Source organism: Triticum dicoccoides, chromosome 4A (assembly GCF_002162155.2).
Source record: "Triticum dicoccoides isolate Atlit2015 ecotype Zavitan chromosome 4A, WEW_v2.0, whole genome shotgun sequence".
NCBI classification, from domain to species: Eukaryota; Viridiplantae; Streptophyta; class Magnoliopsida; order Poales; family Poaceae; genus Triticum; species Triticum dicoccoides.
The window spans coordinates 355896129-355917690 of NC_041386.1; positions in this window are offsets into that span (position 1 = coordinate 355896129).

Here is a 21562-nt window from a genome sequence, read left to right on the forward strand (position 1 = left end):
GTTGTCTACCCACACGCCCAACCTATCAAGCAAAAAGTCCAGAAGGCGGCCTTGGAAATGCAGCAGTTCATTGCCGAGGAAATCAAGAAACTGGAGGCAGCTGGTTTGGTCAGAGGAGTACTACATTCCTACATGGTTAGCAAATCCAGCGGTAGTCCGGAAGGCTAATGGGAAATTGAAGCTTTGCATTAATTTCACAGATCTCAACAGGGCTTGCCCAAAGGACCCATTTCCCTTGACGCGCATCGACCAGATTGTGGATTCCAATTTGGGGTGTGATTTGCTCTCCTTTCTTGACGCGTATTCCGGGTATCACCAGATCTTCATGTCCAAAGAAGATGAAGAGAAGACATCGTTCATTACTCCATGCGGTACGTACTGCTTTGTCCGCATGCCATTCGGACTAAAGAGTGTTGGGTCCACTTTTGCAAGGGCAGTTTAGATTGGTTTTGAGCCACAGTGACACAGAAACATAGAAGCTTATATGGACGATATCTTGGTCAAAACCAAGGATAACACCAGTCTTATCCAGGATTTGGAGGAGACATTTGCTAGTCTGCGCAAAATCAATTTGAAGCTTAATCCGGAGAAGTTTGTGTTTGGAGTCCCATCCGACAAGCTGCTTGGTTTCTTCGTGTCCCATCGGGGGATCGAAGCTAACCCTAACAAGATCAAAGCAATCGAGCAGATCCAAGCACCAAGAACAGTTAAGGATGTGAGGTGCTTGACGGGGTGCGTTGTCGCGCTAAGTAGATTCATTTCCAAGTCTTCCGAGCGTGCCCTGCCGTTCTTTAAATTTTTCAAGAAGGCAGGGCCTTTGAAGTGGACCCCGGAAGCAGATGTAGCTCTGCAGGAATTGAAGGCCTACCTATCGTCTGTGCCTACCTTGGTTGGACCAAAACCCCAAGAGTCGGTGTTGCTATACTTGGTGGCAACCAACCAAGTGGTCAGTGCAGCCTTGGTAGCACAGCGAGAAGTGGATGAGGTAGAAAGTGGGCAGATAACGGCATAGTGAGAAAAGGATCAGAATAGCAATGAGCACAGCAACGAGAGCAACCCCAGGGACACGACAAGGAAGAAAGTGGTGCAGCGCCCAGTGTACTTCGTTAGCTCCGTATTACAAGGGGCTACATCGAGGTTCTCTGGTGTGTGAAAGTTGATCTTTGGTCTCATTATGGCCTCAAGGAAATTGTGCTACTTACAAGCCCATGAGATCACAGTTGTCACTCATTTTTCGTTGCAAAGGATACTCCGAAACTCTGAGGCTACCGGCAGAATAGTGGAGTGGGCTTTGGAGTTATCCAGCTTTGGTTTGAAGTTTGAGAGCACATCAACTATTCAGAGCAGTACACTAGCAGAGTTTATTGCAGAATGGACACCAACCCCTAATGAGGAAGTGACAGAGACAGCTATCCCTGGCAAGGAATCACCCCAAGAATGGATTATGTATTTTGATGGTGCTTTTTCTCTACAAGGTGCAGGGGCTGGTGTGCTTCTTGTTGCCCCCTTCGGGCAGCACTTGAAGTACGTCCTCCAAATACACTTTGCCCGGGAAGAAGCCAAGAACAATACAACTGAGTATGAAGGGCTCCTTGCTTGGCTCAGAATTACAGCAGAATTGGGAATCAACAAGCTGATCATACGAGGAGATTAATAGCTTGTGGTGAGACAAGTGAACAAGGATTATCAACGCCCATTGATGGAAGCATACGTCCAGGAAGTGAGGAGATTGGAGGAGCACTTTGATGGGTCGCAAACAGAGCACGTATCCCGTGCGGAAAATAGCATAGCTGATCACCTGTCAAATTGTGCTACATAGAAGCTTCCCGTGGAACCAGGAACTTTCGTTCTCCATCTCTCTCAACCCTCTGTATCACCAGCCACAATAGCTCGGAAAAGGAGAAAGTTGGACTATGGTAAGCCTCTCCCAGTCGAGCCGTCCGCTCCTGGCAGAGACCCTGCAGGAAACAACTCCTCATAGCCTGCCGGACCACCCCCTCTAGCCGGGCCCATGGACCCGGCGAACGAGGCTGGTGCTCCGGCAGCAGAGGAAGTGCCGCTAGTCCTTGTTGCCGAGCCCTAGGCTCCAATTGGGCAAGGCACATCGTCCGCTTCCTCCAAACCGGAGAACTTCCCGGCGATCAAGATGAAGCTGAGAAAGTAGCCGAGAGGGCCAGTATGTATCAGTTTTTTGATGACACTCTATACATAAGGAGGCCCAACGGTGTTAAATTGAGGTGTGTTTGCCGGGAGGATGGAAAGGAACTGCTGGCTGAGATTCACAGAGGAATGTGCGGCTCGCACATTGGATCAAGGTCATTAGTTGGGAGAGCATTCCGTCAAGGATTCTATTGTCCCACAGCCCTCCAAGATGTGGTCGAGCTCGTCACGACATGTGAAGCCTGCCAGTTCCATTCTAAGATAACACACCTACCTGCCCAGGCCCTTCAAACAATACCTTTATCATGGCCGTTTTTGGTCTGGGGGCTCGATATCCTCGTCCCCTTCCCCCGAGCAATCGGGAGCTTTGAATTCTTGTTCGTTGCCATCGAAATTTTTACAAAGTGGACGGAAGTGACTGCCATGAGAAAGGTGAGTGCTCAGTCAGCTATCAAGTTCTTGAAAGAATTGGTGTGTCATTTTGGAGTTCCGGCAAGGATCATCACCGACAGCGGCACCGAATTCACAAGCCATGCCTTCATGAAATATGTTCATGCCCTTGGATGCAAGATCTCATTATCCTCTATGGCACACCCCCAGAGCAATGGACAAGCTAAGAGGGCGAACACTGAAGTGCTACATGGACTCAAGACAAGAACTTTTGATACACTGCAGAAGCACGACAGGCGGTGGATCGAGGAGCTGCCGGTAGTTCTTTGGTCCCTTAGAACGACACCTAACCGAGCTACCGAGCAGACTCCCTTCTCCCTGGCCTATGGGGCAGAAGCATTTATCCCCATGGAACTCATTTACGGGTCCCCTCAAGTGCTTGCCTACGATGAAGTAGCGCAAGATCAGCATCGGCGGGACGATGATAACCCACAAGTATAGGGGATCACAACAGTTTTCGAGGGTAGAATATTCAACCCAAATTTATTGATTCGACACAAGGGGAGCCAAAGAATATTCTCAAGTATTAACAGTTGATTTGTCAATTCAATCGCACATGAAATAATTAATATCTGTAGCAAAGTATTTAGTAGCAGAGTAATATGGAAGTAGCGGTAACGGTGGCAAAAGTAACAATAGTAGTTTTTGTAGTGATTGTAACAGCGGCAATGGAAAAGTAACTAAGCAAAGATCAATATGTGAAAAGCTCGTAGGCAATGGATCAGTGGTGGATAATTATGTCAGATGTGATTCCTCATGCAACAGTTAAACCATAGGGTGACACAGAACTAGCTCCAGTTCATTAATTAAATATAGGCATGTATTCTGAATATAGTCATATGTGCTTATGGAAAAGAACTTGCATGACATCTTTTGTCCTACCCTCCCGTGGCAGCGGGGTCCTATTAGAAACTAAGGGATATTAAGGCCTCCTTTTTATAGAGTACCGGAATAAAGCATTAACACTTAGTGAATGCATGAACTCCTCAAACTATGGTCATCACCGGGAGTGGTCCCGATTATTGTCACTTCGGGGTTACCGGATCATAACACATAGTAGGTGACTATTGACTTGCAAAATAGGATCAAGAACTCACATATATTCATGAAAACATAATAGGTTCAGATCTGAAATCATGGCACTCGGGCCCTAGTGACAAGCATTAAGCATAGCAAAGTCATGGCAACATCACTCTTAGAGCATAATGGATAATAGGGATCAAACCTTAACAAAACTAACTCGATTACATGGTAAATCTCATCCAACCCATCGCCGTCCATCAAGCATACGATGGAATTACTCACGCACGGCGGTGAGCATCATGAAACTGGCAATGGAGGAATGTTGATGATGATGATGGCGACAGATTCCCCTCTCCAGAGGCCCAAACGGACTCCAGATCAGCCCTCCCGAGAGACGTTAGGGCTTGGTGGTGGCTCCATATCATAAAACACAATGAATCCTTCTCTCCGATTTTTTATCCCCGAACATGAATATATAGAGTTGGAGTTGACGTCGGTGGAGCCTTAGGGGGCCCACGAGGCAGGGGGCGCGCCCTGCACCCTCGTGGACAGGGTGTGGGGCCCCTGGTGTTGATTCTTTCGCCAGTGTTTTTATTAATTCCAAAAAGTATCTCTGTTGATTTTAAGGTCATTTAGAGAACTTTTATTTCTGCACAAAAATAACACCATGGCAATTCTGCTGAAAACAGCGTCAGTCTGGGTTAGTTCCATTCAAATCATGCAAGTTTGAGTCCAAAACAAGGCCAAAAGTGTTTGGAAAAGTAGATACGTTGGAGACGTATCAGATGATGCTGTGCTACTCGAGGACAACCATCTCCGGGCGGCTACGTGTGCTGCATGCTACCAGCAAGCCATGTGCCGCTATCATAGCCGTAGGGTTCATGCCCGGTGTTTTGAGGAAGGTGAACTTGTCCTTAGGCCCGTTTAGTCTGCCAAGGGTACAAACAAGCTATCACCAAAGTGGGAAGGCCCTTACCGGGTGGTACGCGTCACCAGACCCGGCGCTGTCCGTCTCGAGACCAGAGATGGCACTCAGTTTTAAAACTCAAGGAATATTGAGCATCTCTGCAAGTACTACCCGTAAGGCGTGAGGCTGCCGGCCACTACCCGGCAGCCACCCTTTTGTACAGGCCTTGCTTCAGCTGCATGTAACCCCTTGTACAACGCCAGGGCGATGACCCCGTGCAAGAGAAAATAAAGAAGCCTTGTAGGGGGGCCCTAACTAAGATTCCATGCATGCACGAGCACACCAACATGACTGCATAAGCATCTGCATATGCATATAGGTAGGATCGCATCCTGCATTCATTCTCATCTACATGAAGTTGCAGGTTCCTGCTGTGAACTTGGCTTCGACAAGAGACGAGATGATTGCACGGCACAGCGATCCCCGACAAGCCAAACAGATAAGTTTTACCTCTTGTCCATTAGTGTTCTGTAAGGCTAAAACTTTGCATGAGAAAACCTCGCCTCTCTTTTGAAGCTTAGGTTCTCCCATCCATTACTCCAATGTTGCTTTAGTCAGGATGGTCGAAGTAGCCTTTGGTAAAAAGGAGCTGGTGGGGGGGGGGTTTGCCCCTCTGTCTATCCCCTAGAAGATGTAGCCCTCCGGCAGACAAAGAGGGTGCTTGCAGGATATCCTGCCGGGGAAAACTCGTTTATTTTCATTAAAGAGGCACTCCACCCTGCATGGGTTCTCGACAAGGTTCATCTTTTTTATTTATATGCTAATACAAGTACAAGCATTACAGAACACAAAGATGGATTCGAGAGATTACATCATTTGCATTAAAATTCAGGGGTTGCCTATAGATTTAAGATTGAAAAAAGATAAGTACCCCATTACGCCTTTGCCGCTGTCCATATCCTATAGGAAGAGGTCGAAGGGGCTGGAGGCGGGCACAACCGGCATTCGGTGCCTCCCCACGATCAGGACGGCGCCGCTCCCCAGCAAGGAGTAAGAAATCGGAGGGCAGGCGTGGATGGTGACACTATCGGAGGACCAGATGGGAGGCACAGAGTCACCAGCAAACACGACTCGTCAGAACGGTCGTCCCCGTTCTTGATGCGTCGTGGTTGCCACTGTCGTCCGCATCACTACCACCCGAAGACCTCGGCACGACCACCACGTAAGACACCATGCTCTCTAAATCCTTTCACAGAGAGTATGGTCGTCCCCGAGAACCCTAACGTTGGAAGTCACCGCACGTCCTGAAGACGTGTGAGAATACAAGGAGCCTTCCTGTTCAATGAGAAAACTGCGCCCAGGAGGAGCCAAATTCGCCCCCTTTAGCGGCGTGTCTCTTCTACGGCTCCTCCCCGATGCCGCAAAAGGAAGAAGAATGGGGAGCGGCCGACTACCATGCGTCGTGCCCATCTCGAGCCGCGACATGGTGTTGTTCGCCTCCCCTCCCACTGAAGTCAAGGCCACGGGCGACCCGGCGGCAAGCACACCGGGGTTGCCACTCCCGGCGTCGTCGCCGCGTTACCCGAACCTTCCTATCAGATCCAGGGGAGACCCCAAACAGGAGCCCAGGGGCTGGCCCCAGGCTCTTCTCTTCGGCATCATCGACGGAAGCCAAGAACAAGGGAAGAAGAGGGGGAATGCAAAGATGGATGACTCCACCCTCCTCCGCCCCTCCCTTTTATAGGACGAGCGGGGAAGGGCATCTGCTCCATCAACGGGTGACCACCACCCTCCTCCGCCAATTCAAGGCGGGCGGACCCTCTCCAAGATGCTCTCTCGTGCCACGCGCCTCCGTTACCTACCCCACGCGATGCATGCAGCATACGTGTCCAAGGATAAGGGTGTGTTGTGGAAAGAGTAAATTGGCAGTTTCTACCCCGTGCATTAAAGTCATTCATGTGCCATCACTGGAGCGGCCCCACCACTATTGTCTTTACACGACGCGCGGGGAAACCAGAAACTAGCCTGGAATCAAGGCTAATGAAGCAGCAATGGAAACGTCAAGGGGCCAACCCCTTCAGCAACCCTGCCTATGCACTTATTAGGCCCTACCCCGACGATGCTGTAACGCCCTCGATGCGGCTATATCTCCCACGTGACGAAGCACGACTTAGAGGCATAACCGCATTGAAAGCAATGTCGCAAGTGAGGTAATCTTCACACAACCCATGTAATATATAGGGGAAAAGGTACATAGTTGGCTTACAATCGCCACATCACACAATTACATAAATAAAGCATTACATCATCCAGATACAAACAAGGTCCGACTACGGAACCAATATAAAAGAAGAACCCCAAATGCGACACGGTCCCCGATCGACCCCAACTGGGCTCCACTACTGATCAACTAGAACGAGACAACACAAAGGACAAGATCTTCAGCGAGCTCCTCCTGAGCTTGGTTGCATCATCTGTATGGTTCGAAGGCACCTGCAAACTGGTTTGGAAGTATCTGTGAGCCACGGGGACTCAGCAATCTCGCACCCCCGTGATCAAGACTATTTAAGCTTATGGGTAAGGTAAAGGTAGAGGTGGAGCTGCAGCAAGCGACTAGCATATATGGTGGCTAACATACGCAAATGAGAGCGAGAAGAGAAGGCAAAGCACGGTCGATAAAAGTAAGATCAAGAAGTGATCCTAGAACAACCTACGACAAGCATAACTCCAACACCGTGTTCACTTCCCGGACTCTGCCGAGAAGAGACCATCACGGTTACACACGCGGTTGATGCATTTTAATTATGGTAAACTTCAGGTTTTCTACAACCGGACATTAACAAATTCCCATCTGCCCATAACCGCGGGCACGGCTTTCGAAAGTTCAAAACCCTGCAGGGGTGTCCCAACTTAGCCCATGAAAAGCTTTCACGGTCAACGAAGGAATAGACCTCCTCCTGAGACATTCCAATCAGACTCGGTATCCCGGTTCTACAAGACATCCTCGACAATGGTAAAACATGTCCAGCAAGACCGCCCGATGCGCCGACATCCTGATAGGAGCTGCACATATCTCGTTCTCAGGGCAACACCGGATGAGCGCTCCGTACAACTAAAACCAGCCCTCAAGTTTCCCCGAGGTGGCGCTGCAAAGGACTCTAGTTCGGACCAACACTTCGACAAGCAATGGCCCGGGGGGGTTAAAATAAAGATGACCCTCAGGATGCGCAACTCCCAAGGGAAAAAGGCTAGGTGGCGAATGGTAAAACCAAGGTTGGGCCTTGCTGGAGGAGTTTTATTCAAAGCGAACTGTCAAGGGGTTCCCATTATAACCCAACCTTGTAAGGAACACAAAATCCGGGAACATAACACCGATATGACGGAAACTAAGGCGACAAGAGTGGAACAAAACACCAGGCATAAGGCCGAGCCTTCCACCCTTTACCAAGTATATAGATTCATTAATTAAATAAGATATATTGTGATATCCCACCAAGTAAACATGTTACAACAAGGAACAACATCTCCATGTTCCAATGAGGAACAAACTTCAATCTTCACCTGTAACTAACAACGCTATAAGAGGGGCCGAGCAAAGCCGTAACATAGCCAAACAACGGTTTGCTAGGACAAGGTGGGTTAGAGGCTCGGCTTAACGATATGGGAGGCATGATAAGCAAGTGGTAGGTATCGCAGCATAGGCATAGCAAAAGAGCGAGCAACTAAGTGTCAGGACCCCGATTCCAAGTCACATCGATCTAGCCGGTAACACCTCATATCACTTTGCGGCCACACGCACGGTATTCCCACGGGTGTCGCCTTACGATGGCCCGGGACCATTTGGGCCTTTTGGCTCATGTATATGATAGTGTCGCTAGCATCCATATGACAGAGAACCCGGGCTGACATGGCTAGTCGTGAACCCAAAGCGGCACTAACCTATGGGGACAGGCATACATGAATCACATCGAGCATGCCGGTCAGCAGCGTGTGAATCCGGGCTGTAGCACTGGCTAACAGGACTCCGGGAACCCGGGCTGTAGCAGGCTAGGCAGGACTCCGGATGTCACCACGTGACATTTCCTCGAAGGGACAGACACAGGAACGAAGTGAAACACATGCCGGCCAGTCAAGTGTCCTGAGCAGTAGTGCTGGGCTAGCAGGACTCCGGTGAACCGGGTTGTAGCGGACTACTATGGCTCATGGAAGCACTAGACTACATTTCCACATAAGAGATGCTGCCAAGGATAACAACTAGGTTGTCGGATCCCACACATACCAAGCATTTCAATCATACACACAATATGTTCGATATGTGTAATTACAACATGGCATCACAACATAACTCTACAACTCAAGTATTTATTCCTTAGGCTCCGAGGAGCGAGATATTACAAACATGGGTCTCATGACCTAACAATCATAGCATACAAATCAAGCACATGCGGAAGCTTAACATGTCTGAGTACAGAGATCTACAAATGGAAAAAGGCTAAGAAGCCTGACTATCTACCAGATCCTGCCGAGGGCACAAGATCGTAGCTGAGGTATCAAGCTAACGTCGAAGTCCATGCGGAACTACTAGCGAGACTGAAGTATCTGTCTGCAAAACATAAATTAAGCAAACGTGAGTACAAAGGTACTCAGCAAGACTTACATCAGAACTAGCTACATATGCATCGGTATCAACAAGGGGGGGGGGTGGAGTTTAACTGCAGCAAGCCAGCTTTGACTCAGTGGCTAACCTGAACTACGACTGCAAGCAACTCTTTTGAGGTGGCGCACACGAGTCCACATATTCACCATTCAATACACCACTATGGAACTGCTCCCGTCTCCCTACGAGAAGGCCATCCATAGCACTCACACTTATCTTGCAAGTTTTAGAGTATCCACTTTCACTTGTCTATGAACTATGCAAGGGGTCCAAGTTTCCATATCTGAGGAATCCGGCTATTCGAATAGATAATGATAACCCTGCAGGGGTGTACTTCTTCACACATGCTCCCACCACTTACCACCATATACACGTCATGTATCTCGGCAACCTTCAAGCGGAAGCCTGGCGAGGGTGTCGGCCACGGCCTACCTAAACACTTAAGTCTCTAGTCCAGGTTTATCGCCTATCCAGGTTCCATCCACAGGGAGTCCGGTCGAGGTTTCCACATATGGCCCTGAACGATGTGCACAGGGTTCTCGAGACACCAAATGGGCGCCCGGTACACCGTGCCACGGTGTATCTACCACAACATAGCCCACCCCTAGGGTCAGCGCTACGCACGGCCGCCAAGACATAACCTACAAACACCAGAAACTAGTTGCAACTCCTGGACAGAGTACTAGGATGATTAAGAAGCCGAGAGGGTCAATTAAGGATCCCAATGAGTGGTAGTAGTTGTTCATGGATCACAGACACAGAACTCAGTTCCTGAGGACGGCTGCAATGAGACAACCCACCATGTACTCCTACATGGCCTCTCACCGCTACCTTTACCAAAAACGTATTCACACACTTAGCTCACACAAGGTAGGAAATGTTCACACATCTCCGATTCATTCCTGATGAATCAGACCTGACGCAACTCTATGCATTAGCAGGCATGACAAACAAGCATGATTGAGTAGGCACATCAGGGCTCAAACAACTCCTACTCATGCTAGTGGGTTTCATCTATTTACTGTGGCAATATCAGGTCATGCAGAGGATAAGGGGTTCAACTACCGCAACAAGTAACAGATGAATCGTTGTTGTCCTAATGTAGTAAAAGAGAGAAGGAGCGAGAGAGTGGGGTTGTATCGGAATGAACAAGGGGGTTTTGCTTGCCTGGCACTTTTTAAGATATCATTGGGTCTTCATCAGCGCCAACGATCACAGCGTCGGTACAATGTCTATCGAGAGGGGACAACCACCGACAACAGAGAAGGAACACAATCAATGCAATGCACAACATGATGCATGATCATGACACGTCAATATGTTGTGGTTTGAGCTAATGCAACTAGCAACATGTTAAATGGAGTTGGTTTGAACCCTAGGTTCAAATTCAAACTCCATATGTGAGAGTTTAAATTCCATTTATGTGAATTGGCCTAATCAGCAGCCATAAGTTGTTCTAACATGCATGAAAATGCCATAAACAGCTTCCTTGAATTTTTTTGATAATTTTTCATATATAATTTATTTCATTTGGAGTTACGGTTGAATTTCTATGAATTTTAGAAGTTTATACTAATTTCTGGAATTTTCTGAATTGTTTTAAAACAGAAATTAATTACTGCGTCAGCATGACATCGTCATGACGTCAGCAGGTCAATAGGGCATGGTCCAGGTCAAACCTGACCAGTGGGACCCACTGGTAAGTGACCTAGTGACATTTAGTGTCACAGACAGGTGGGGTCCGGTCAACAGGTGACGTGGCCAAGTCAAACTGACCTATGGGCCCTTGTGGTTAGTTAAAACTAAACAGAAACTAAACCAGGTTAATTAGAGAGGGGGGCCCATCCGTCAGTGAGCTAGGGGTTAGTTTAGTAGGGTCATTAGTGGCTAATGACAATGCCACGTTGGCTTCGCCGGAGTTCCGCCGACGGCGACCAAAACGCGGCGAGGGCTTCGGGATTTCGCTATGGGGGCCGGTTTGGCGCGTGGGAAGCATCTACGGGGAGCTAGCAGGGTGGCACATCCAACGATGGAGGCGGTCAGAGCTGGGGTGGCCTGCAGAGGCACCGGCGACGAGCGAGCCGGCGGCCGGAGCTCGGGTTGATGCGGGCGCGGGGCTGCAGGGTACGGTGAGGCCAGCTAAGGGGATCTACAGCCTCCTGGTACATCTAGGAGCTCGCTAGGCTCGTCGGCTTGAGTGGAGCGGCACGGCAGCGCCATGCCCGGCGTCCATGGCGGACGGCGGTGCTCGGTACGGTGGCTAGCGCGGCTACGGCAAGCGACAAGCCACGGGGACAGGGGAAAACGACGGAGGAGCTCACTGGGAGGTCGAAGCGCAGCTCAGTGGGCTTGGGGACGTCCTCGATGGCGCGAATCGACCGGCGGTGATCCACGGGTCCGAGGAGGAAGAAGAGCTCGGGGTCATCGTCACGGAGCTCCTGGCGGCGCCTGGATTGGTGCAGAGGACGCGGGGGTCGAGGCGGAACTCGTGGCATAGCTGGATGGGCGTGGGGAGGTCGATGGCAGCGGCGAACGGCGGCGGTGCATCCATGGAGGCTTCAGCCATGGCGGGGAACGGGCGAGGAGGAGAGCGAGGGAGGGAGAGATCGATCCACACAAGTCTTGGGGGGGCGGCGTGGCGCGACGGAAGGCTCAGGGCGCCCCGGGAAGCAGGAGGTGGCCGGGCGCACGCGTGCGTGCCGCGGGCACACGCCCTCCTGCCCACTGGCAGGAGGTGGAAGACGACAGGGATGTGGAGGTGGGCTGGGCTGGCTTTGCCCGGCTGGGCTGCTACAGTGGTGGGCCGGTTGGCCCACTAGGTAGGTTCTCCCTCTTTCTCTTTTAATTTGTTTTCTATTTTTCTGTAGTCTTTAGGGCTTTATTAAAAAATACTTAGACCCTTTCAAAAATCACCAAACTGAACATGCCCACTATTTAGAATATATCCAACATGGAACATTTCAGTTTAGGATTACTTGGGCATTTAAAATATCTACTAGCATTTAAATGCCCAAATTCAAATAACATATGATTTAATCCAGTGACCTTTGGATGACCTAGAAAGTATTGCACCATTTTTGTCAGAGGTTTTAGAGCAAGACAAAGATGATGAACATTTTTGAAGGGCATTTCAGGATCATTGAAAAATATTTTAGTAACCCTAGTTGGATTAAATGGTGCTGGGGGTTTCTGCCATCCCCATTTCAACTTTCAAACAAATATAGACATGATGCATGGATGCTTATGATACTAATTGCAATCAAATTCTAGGGCTGTGACAACTCGCCCCCACTAAACAAGAATCTCGTCCCGAGATTCAAGACGTGAGGTAAGAAGACAGAGGGGATACAAAGCTAACACGACCTTCACGATCTAGATGTCCTTCTCAAGGATGTTGATTCATTGCATCACCTTGATCTCGACATCTTGCTTTGAGAACTACGTCCAGCATGACAACGAGTAGAAAAGAAGAATTGTGACACCCAAAATTTTTGGCCTTGTTTTATTAATTAAGATTTTGCCAGGAATTAAAACTTTTATTTTCTGGGCTCCCTTTTTATTTTAGAACAATTATCTCCCTTGTTATTATGGAGTTTTTCCCCAAAATGAAAACTTTTCAAATATGTTTTTGGACTTGTTTAAACCTCTCAAGAAAAACTTTTCTTTCATTAGTAGAACTAATTACCTAATTAATTTGCCTGATCTTCATTTTATTGAAAAATGGTTTTTACAGGTTATGTGGCCATATTTGAACTACAACCCCTTTAAAAATTTATTCAACCACCAAAATTTGGAGATGTCATGTGATGTTTCTAAATCACTTTTGTGCAAAAATATATTTTATTATTAAAATAATTTGAGCTCTACACCCAATTTTCTTCTCTGGTCCAGAGTGAAATTTTGCACTACAACCCATTTAGATATTTCTTTCTAGCCTCCACCAAAATTATGGGATGCTGATAGTAGCTTATGATTCAACATTATGCAAAAACCTAGTGTTGTTCTTTGAAAATTTTGAGTGAATCAACCTCTTTTCCATTCTGGTCCAGCCTTGTGATTTCTACTGCAACCCTATTTATTTTTGCTCCAGTAACCTTGTGCCTTCTCCTACTTGTAGACAGCCCTACCAAACCCCTAAGTCCAGGAGCATGCACACATTTGAATATTTTTGGTTCATGAAATAATGCCATTTATCTCCTGTCCAGAATTGTAGTTTTGCAAAACTTGCACTAACAAGTTTGTGCTTTTCACAAACTAACCTCACCACTATCTCTTTCATCTAAAGAGACCCCACTCTGGAAGTTTTGGCCACTCCAAGAAATGCCTAGGTGCCTGTGGCATTTTGTCAAACACCTAGAGTGCATGAATAGCTTTGACATGAATTTTGTCATTGCACTGTGAACTTGATCCCCTGACCAAACCAGCCTGTCCAATGGTCCACAAAGGGTCCACGAAGAAGCAACCTTGTCTATCCCACCATGGCCATCGCCCACGAAGGACTTGCCTCACTAGCGGTAGATCTTCACGAAGTAGGCGATCTCATTGCCCTTACAAACTCCTTGGTTCAACTCCACAATCTTGTCGCAGGCTCCCAAGTGACACCTAGCCAATCTAGGAGACACCACTCTCCAAGAAGTAACAAATGGTGTGTAGGTAATGAACTCCTTGCTCTTGTGCTTCAAATGATAGTCTCCCCAACACTCAACTCTCTCTCATAGGATTTGGATTTGGTGGAAAGAAGATTTGAGTGGAAAGCAACTTGGGAAGGCTAGAGATCAAGATTCATATGGTAGGAATGGAATGTCTTGATCTCAACACATGAGTAGGTGGTTCTCTCTCAGAACAAATGAGTTGGAATGATGTGTGTGTTCTGATGGCTCTCCCACTGAATGAGAAAGAGGTGGAGGGGTATATATAGCCTCCACACAAAATCCAACCGTTACACAGTTTTCCAATCTCGGTGGGACCGAATAATAAACTCGGTCTGACCGAAATAGTAAACCTAGTGACCGTTAGGAATTTCGGTGGGACTGACATGCAACTCGGTAGGACCGATTCGGTTAGGGTTTGGGAATAACGTAATCTCGGTGAGACCGATTACACAAACTCGGTGAGACCGAATTTGGTAATTAGCTAACCAGATAGTTGGTCAGGCAAACTCGGTGGGACCGATTTGCTCTTTCGGTGAGACCGAGTGGAACTCGGTGAGACCGAAAAGTTACAAAGGGAAACACTGAGTTTACATTGCAATCTCGGTGGGACCGATTCGCTCTTTCGGTGGGACCGAAAAGTTACGAAAGGGAAACAGAGAGTTTGCAACCCCATTTCGGTGGGACCGAGAACCTTATCGGTAGAACCGAATTGCTAGGGTTTGGCAGTGGCTAATGACAAGTGAAACTCGGTGGCGCCGGATAGGAAGAATTGGTAGGACCGAGTTTGGCTTAGAGTTTAGGTCATATGTGGATATGGGAAAGTAGTTGAGGGTTTTTGGAGCATATCACTAAGCACATGAAGCAAGAGGCTCATTAAGCAACACCTCATCCCTCCTTAATAGTATTGGCTTTTCCTATGGACTCAATGTGATCTTGGATCACTAAAATATAAAATGAAGAGTCTTGAGCTTTTGAGCTTGAGCCAATCCATTGTCCTTAGCATTTTGAGGGTTCCACTTTCACATCCATGCCATGCCAATCATTGAGCTTCCCTGAAATAATTGTCTTGGAATAGTATTAGCTCAATGAGCTATATGTTGTTATGAATTACCAAAACCACCTAGGGATAGTTGGACTTTCAATCTCCCCCTTTTTGGTAATTGATGACAACATATAGATCAAAGCTTCGACAAAAGATAATAAGCATGAAATATATCGTCGCTTTGAGAAGTATGTGATAAGTAAGAGCTCCCCCTAAGTTTGTGCATATTTAAAATTTGCTTTGGACTGCAATGCACAAAGAGTTAGAGTCATGGGTTAGTCTTCCATGTCACATACATCTTGGTGGAGCGCTCAAAATGATAAGATTGAAATACATGCACTCATCACCAAGAATAGTGAATGATCACAAACGATAGATAGAATGGTAACATTCAAGCAAGTATTAAGCAAACATTAAGTGTATCTTATGATCAAACACATGATCATCGATGTCTCACAAGCATAAGGACATAGTATCAAGCACTCAAAAGCAGAAAAGGTTCGAAAAACCACCAAATAAAGCAAGAGAGAAAAGCAACACTCTCTCTCTCGAAGCCTATGATCTATACATCTTCTCCCCCTTTGGCAACAAGTTACCAAAAACTTCCTAGAAAATGCATAGTGCTAAATCGATGCTCAGGCTTGATCTTCAGGTGGTGGTGGAGTCCGGATCACTCCAAGGACGAAGGCTTCTGTAGATGTTGAAGTAGTCGCTGGAGTTGGAGCTGAAGTAGATGCTGGAGCTGAGGCTGTAGCTGGTGCTGAAGTGGTGGCTCTAGTGTCAGCAACTGGCACGGCAGACGACCTCGGGCCTCGTGGCACTCTAGAAAATGCTTGAGTCGTGGTCCTGCCTCTCCTCTCATTCATGTCCTCCTGGAGCTGCTCCACTGCAGACTGTACTTCTGTTACCTTGACATCCAAGTCATAGAACTTCTGTTCCATGATCCTCTCTAGGCTTTGCTGATTTTTAGTGAGGTTTGCCAAACTTTGCTCAATTCTCAGCGTGGATGCAATCAAGTAACTGAGCTGCTCTTGCTTGGTCTTCAAGAAATAGTCAGATGCCTCCTCTTGAGTAGGCATCCTGGCAGCTTTTTCCTTCTTCGCCTTCTCCTTCTTTGCGTATGCTTGTGAAGATGATGGCTCGTTCTCAGTCATAACAACTTCATTGTTCTCGAAATCTGGACAGATGGGCAGGTGTTCCTTATCCAACAAATATACGCCCGTGCCATCTTGGAGTTGATGATCTCCTGAATCTGAGGGGCATATCCACAGCTCCTCTTCTGATCTGCAGCTGTCCTTTTGATCGTTTCCACAATAAGGCTCATAACTTTGAATTTTTGAGGCACATCAAACACATGTAGCAAGTTGATAGCATGGCCTCTGATCATCTTGTGATATCTAGACTTGGGCAGAAGGGTGTGCCTAAGGATCCAACTGATCATAGGCAATCCTGAGAGCAGATAATGCACTGAGCCAAACTTGAATGTGTCAAGTGCTTCATTGGGGATCTCCTTGTACATGTTGGACATTGAGTTATGATCCATTTTCTTCTTGGCATAGATATCCAAGTTCTCATCTTGCTCTTCTGGGGCATTGATGATCTGTGCCCACTCAGCCACTGTAGATTGGTACCTTGTACCCTCTGACATCCAAGTGATCCTCCCATCCGGATAAAAGTGAGATGTGGAGTAGAACTGCATGATGAGTTCCTCGTTCCACTTTGTGAGCTTCTGCCCAACAAAGTCCTCTACTCCACATGCTCTGAAGCTGTCCTGACCTCCTGGGTAGTGCTCTTCATTCTCCTTGATATAGGTCCAGTCCACCCATCTCATGTCACATACGATTGGCTTCTTGTCAAGTAGCACTGTCTCATAGAAATCTTGCTGCTCCTTGGTATGAAATCTGTAATCCACGGCAGTCCTTCTCCTAGAAGCATATGGATCTACTTCTCTCCATTTCCTGAGCCCCGAGTCTCTCCTGAGCTTCATATCCTCAGCCACAGGATGAGCATCATTGTGGTCTGGGATCTTGGGCTTGAGCTTCCGAAGGACACTCTCTTCCTCTTCTTCAATAGCTTCAGGCACTGGGGCCTTGTTCTTCTCAGCTGCAGGAATGCTTCATGTGTTCCTCTTGGGCTTTGGCTTAGATGCAGCCTTAGGTGCTTCCTTGGGCTTGGATGCAGCTCCCCCTGACCTTATGGCATCTCCCATAAGTTTGGGTGCCTTGGGCGCTGGTGCAGCTGCCTCTTTTTCCTCCTCCTCTTCTACCATGATGGAGGCTCTCCCAAGCACTTTGGCTACAGTCTTCTTTACCCTCTCTTTTCTTTTCTTGCTCTCAGCAGCAATGGGCTCAATGGGAGCAGGTGCAGGCTTCTTAGTTGAAGTTCTAGCCTTTGACATTGGTTGCCTACCTGCTGGCCTCTTGATTTTCAGGCCTGGCTTTGAGCCTTGAGCTGGCTCAATTCTCTTGGAAGTGGCCTCTTCCTCTGCCACATAGTCCTCATCTTCAGAATCAGACGTTCTCTTCTTCCTTTGACGTGTGGCAGCCTTAGGCAGATTGCTGGGGGTGCTTCTGCTGCCATCATCAGAAGAACTTGAGGGGCTAGTGCCCTCACTCATCACAACTTGCTGCTCTGAGAGGTTCTGGTTGTCACTTTGATCAGACATGTTCCAAACTGACTGCTGACCCTGTGAATAGATTATAGAAGAGATAGATTGGATGAGCATCACAAAAAGCAGAGATTTTTGCAAAAGATTAATTCAAAAACTTAGTTTTAGTTTTCCAAAGAAAGCATCTCGGATCTACCGATTTTGAAACTCGGTGACACCGAAGTAGTTTTTGGCACCAGAACTGGTGAACTCGGTCAGACCGAGTCACAGTTCGGTGGCACCAAGACTGCTAGGGTTTCACAGAATTCCAAAATCGGTCGCACCGATAAGTTATTCTCGGTCAGACCGAGTTTCACTTGTGCAATGGCAAAAGCCAGATCGGTGGGACCGAGTTTTTCAACTCGGTGGGTCCGAGATGGTTTCGGCGGAAACCTAACCCTAAATTTTTCGAATTAAACCTAATCTACGAGCATTTTGACTGGATAGAAGTGTTTCAATCGTGGCAAGAATCATGATGATCACAATGTGCTAGGAATCAGATTGAGGAATAGCACAAAGATAAAGTCCATACCCTAGTTTGGCGTGGACTTGCTACGGCGGCAACGGCGGGGCTCAAATCCCGTTGACGGCGATGGAGACCAGCGACAGGAGGCTGCTGGCGGCGAGGAGACGATCGGGAGACCACGAAGGCAGAGCAGGCTATTGCGCGGGCGAGGAGGTTTCGAAGAAATTTCCAAAATTCTGCCCGTCACTATATATAGCCCGACCCTGTCGGTGTGACCGAGTGGAACAACTCGGTGGCACCGAGATGCAAAACTGTGTGCAGTTATTGCAACTCGGTGTGACTGAAAAGTTCAAATCGGTTGCACCGAGATCGAAAACCTAGATCAACTTAATGAACTCGGTAGGACCGAAATGGAGTATCGGTCAGACCGAGATTCATAAAGAGGGTTTGGAAGTTTAAGTCTATGACGAATCCGAGACTCCGAGCGCTCCTCACACAGAGTGGTTCGAATCTGACTTGATCAAATTTTGTGATGCAGCATGAATAGAGTTTGAGACGAGAAAAGCATAGATAGCTAGAGGAGGTTCTTAGGCATTCTTGTCCATCCACTTGGCAAAAGAAGATAAAGCCGAACAATCAAAACAACAAGTGGATGTCCTCAAATGAGTAAAATATGCAATCAGGATGCTCACACAATAAGATGGCAAATGAAATATGTGGCAAGGCATGCACAACCAATTCTAGCATCTATCAAGCAATTTGCGATGACTAGGTCATCTATATATGAGTATATTGACTTAGGAGTCAAGTGAGAACACTTGATCGTAGGTCATACTCATCGTTTAAGCTCAAGTGGGGTTACCACTTTTACATAAAGCATTGTTGTGTTCACATCTTTAGAGTTGCTTTAGCTCAAGTCTTAGAGTAAAGCTCCCCCTAGATGTGATATCCCCCCTAAGAGGGATGAACTAACCTTGGGTTTTGTCGATGATGACTTCATGTAGACATTGAAGATGTGGATGCTCAATGTTGATCTAAATCTCTTGGAGCTATCCATTTGAGTGAATTGCACTTTCAATACCTACATGGGTTAGTCCCACAAGGAACAAACAAGGATATCCATAGACATAGAGTGATGCACACAAAAGATGATGTCCATGAAAACTTTTAGGTTACCTTGTCCCTTGTCTTACCAACAAGAGGGTTTGTGACTCCTTGAACTAGTGCAAGATGTGGAAGTTGATTGCACTTGTTCTTGCCAAAATGATAAGAGTGAAGTATGTTGGCGGAGTCACCCTCAAGAACTCTCTAGTTCTTCTTCTTTTGGATCCACATCATCTTGATGGGAATCCTTGGAGTTGTAGTCGTACTTGATGAAGTGGAACTTGAGGTAGTCTTGGGAATCCACTTGACTAAGGTCTTAGAAGCTTCTTCAAATGCATCAATTTCCTCTTGAAGCTTGTCCTTGCCTTTTTGCTCGTAGTCTTGTGGTGGAAGATCATCTTGAGCTTGTGTCCCCTTGAAAAACTTCTCTTGTTGAGGGACAAACTTTGTCTTGGGGTATTGATCTTCTTCCCATTCAACTCCATTGGCATTGAACTTTTGTTCAAAACCAATACCTTGATTCTTTCGGTGCATTCCTTGCTTGCGCACAATCTCCTCGAATTGCTTACTCCCGGCAAGGCTTTTGTACACTCCTTTCTCTATAATTCCCTTCAATAAGCTATTTTCTTGCTCAAGTGTAACTTGGCTAAGAGAATCATTAGTGGAATCAAGAGAACTACTAGAAGCAACAATATTGGATTTAGCATGATCATTGTTACTACTAGAGGAAGAATCTTTCTTGTTAGATTTGACTTAAGGCATGTAAGTGGATAAGAGTAAACGCTTGGCAATGTAAGAACAACTTTTCTTGCGGAGATCATCATTGATTGCCTTTAAGAACTCATGCTCTTGCTCAAGATTGAGCTTTTCAAAGCGTAGCTTCTCATGAGCTCTTAAAAGTTCTCAATGATCTTCGAAGATAGTGTCATGAGCTAACTTAAGTGTTTTTAGTTCTTTAGTTAGAGCCTCAATCTTCTCCTTAACATTGTCATTCATTTTATCTTGATTAGCATGATTGATTGGTCTTTCATCATAGTATTCATCACTAGAGTTGTCACCAAGCAAATCATCACCTAACAAGTCATCTTCATCACTATCAAAATCAACATACTCGGGGTGTGTTACCTTAGGACCTTTGGCCATGAAGCATCTTCTAATTCCTTCATTTGGTGAGTCAAATATGTCGTAGGAGTTGGTTGACACAAGTGCTATACCGGCAACGCCTTCATCTTGAGTATCTTCGGAGTCGGAGTGATAACTTCTCTCGGAGTGGTTGTCGGAGTCGGAGCCGGATACCCATTCACCAACATGAGCTTGATGTCTTCGTCTTGTGTAGCTCCTTGATGATTTTTCCTTCCTTTCCGAATCCTTGCTTCTCCATGAGTATCTTCGTTCATAACGATCATCTCTACTCCTTCTCTCTCTTGGTGGTGATCCTTTGCTTCTTCTTTTTGGAGAATCTTCTCTTATCTTGTAGGGAGCCGTACACTCATTGGAATAGTGTCCTGGTCTTCCACAATTGTAACAGTTTCGCTCTTGACTAGAAGATCTTTTGTCATTGTAGGACCTTGACTTGGAGCTTCTATCTTTGCTTCTACTCTTGTGGAACTTGTTGAAGTTCTTCACCATTAAGCTCAATTCTTCATTGAAGTCTTGTTTCTCACTTGATGATGTAGGAGCTTCACATGAGGCTTTATAGGCACCACTTGACTTGTTGTGAAGTTCCTCTTTATCCTTAAGTGACATATCATGAGCAACAATTCTTCCAATTACTTCCGTTGGCTTGAGATCTTTGTAATTGGGCATAATTTGGATCAATGTGCACACGGTATCATATTTTCCATCCAAGGCTCTTAGGATCTTCTTGATGATGAATCTATCGGTCATCTCTTCACTTCCTAAGCCGGCAATCTCATTTGTGATGAGAGCAAGCCTAGAGTACATTTCAGCGACACCTTCACCATCCTTCATCTTGAACTTGTCAAGTTGGCTTTGAAGCACATCCAACTTGGATTCCTTGACGGAGTCGGTACCTTCGTGCATATCAATCAAAGAGTCCCAAATTTCCTTTGCATTCTCAAGGCGGCTGATTTTGTTGAATTCTTCTGGGCATAATCCGTTGAAGAGAATATCACAAGCTTGAGCATTGTATTGCAACATCTTCAACTCATCCGCGGTAGCTTCACGGTTTGGTTCTCTCCCATCAAAGAAGTCACCTTGCAAACCAACACACACAATAGTCCAAATAGCGGGGTTATGTCCAAGAATATGCATTTTCATTTTATGCTTCCAACTAGCAAAATTAGTACCATCAAAGTAAGGACCTCTACGGTGATAATTTCCCTCGCTAGACGCCATACTCTCCTAGGTTGTGAAACCAAGGCTATGACCACCAAAAGCTATGGAGATCAAGCAAATGGAGACCAAAGCTCTTATACCACTTGTAGGATCGAA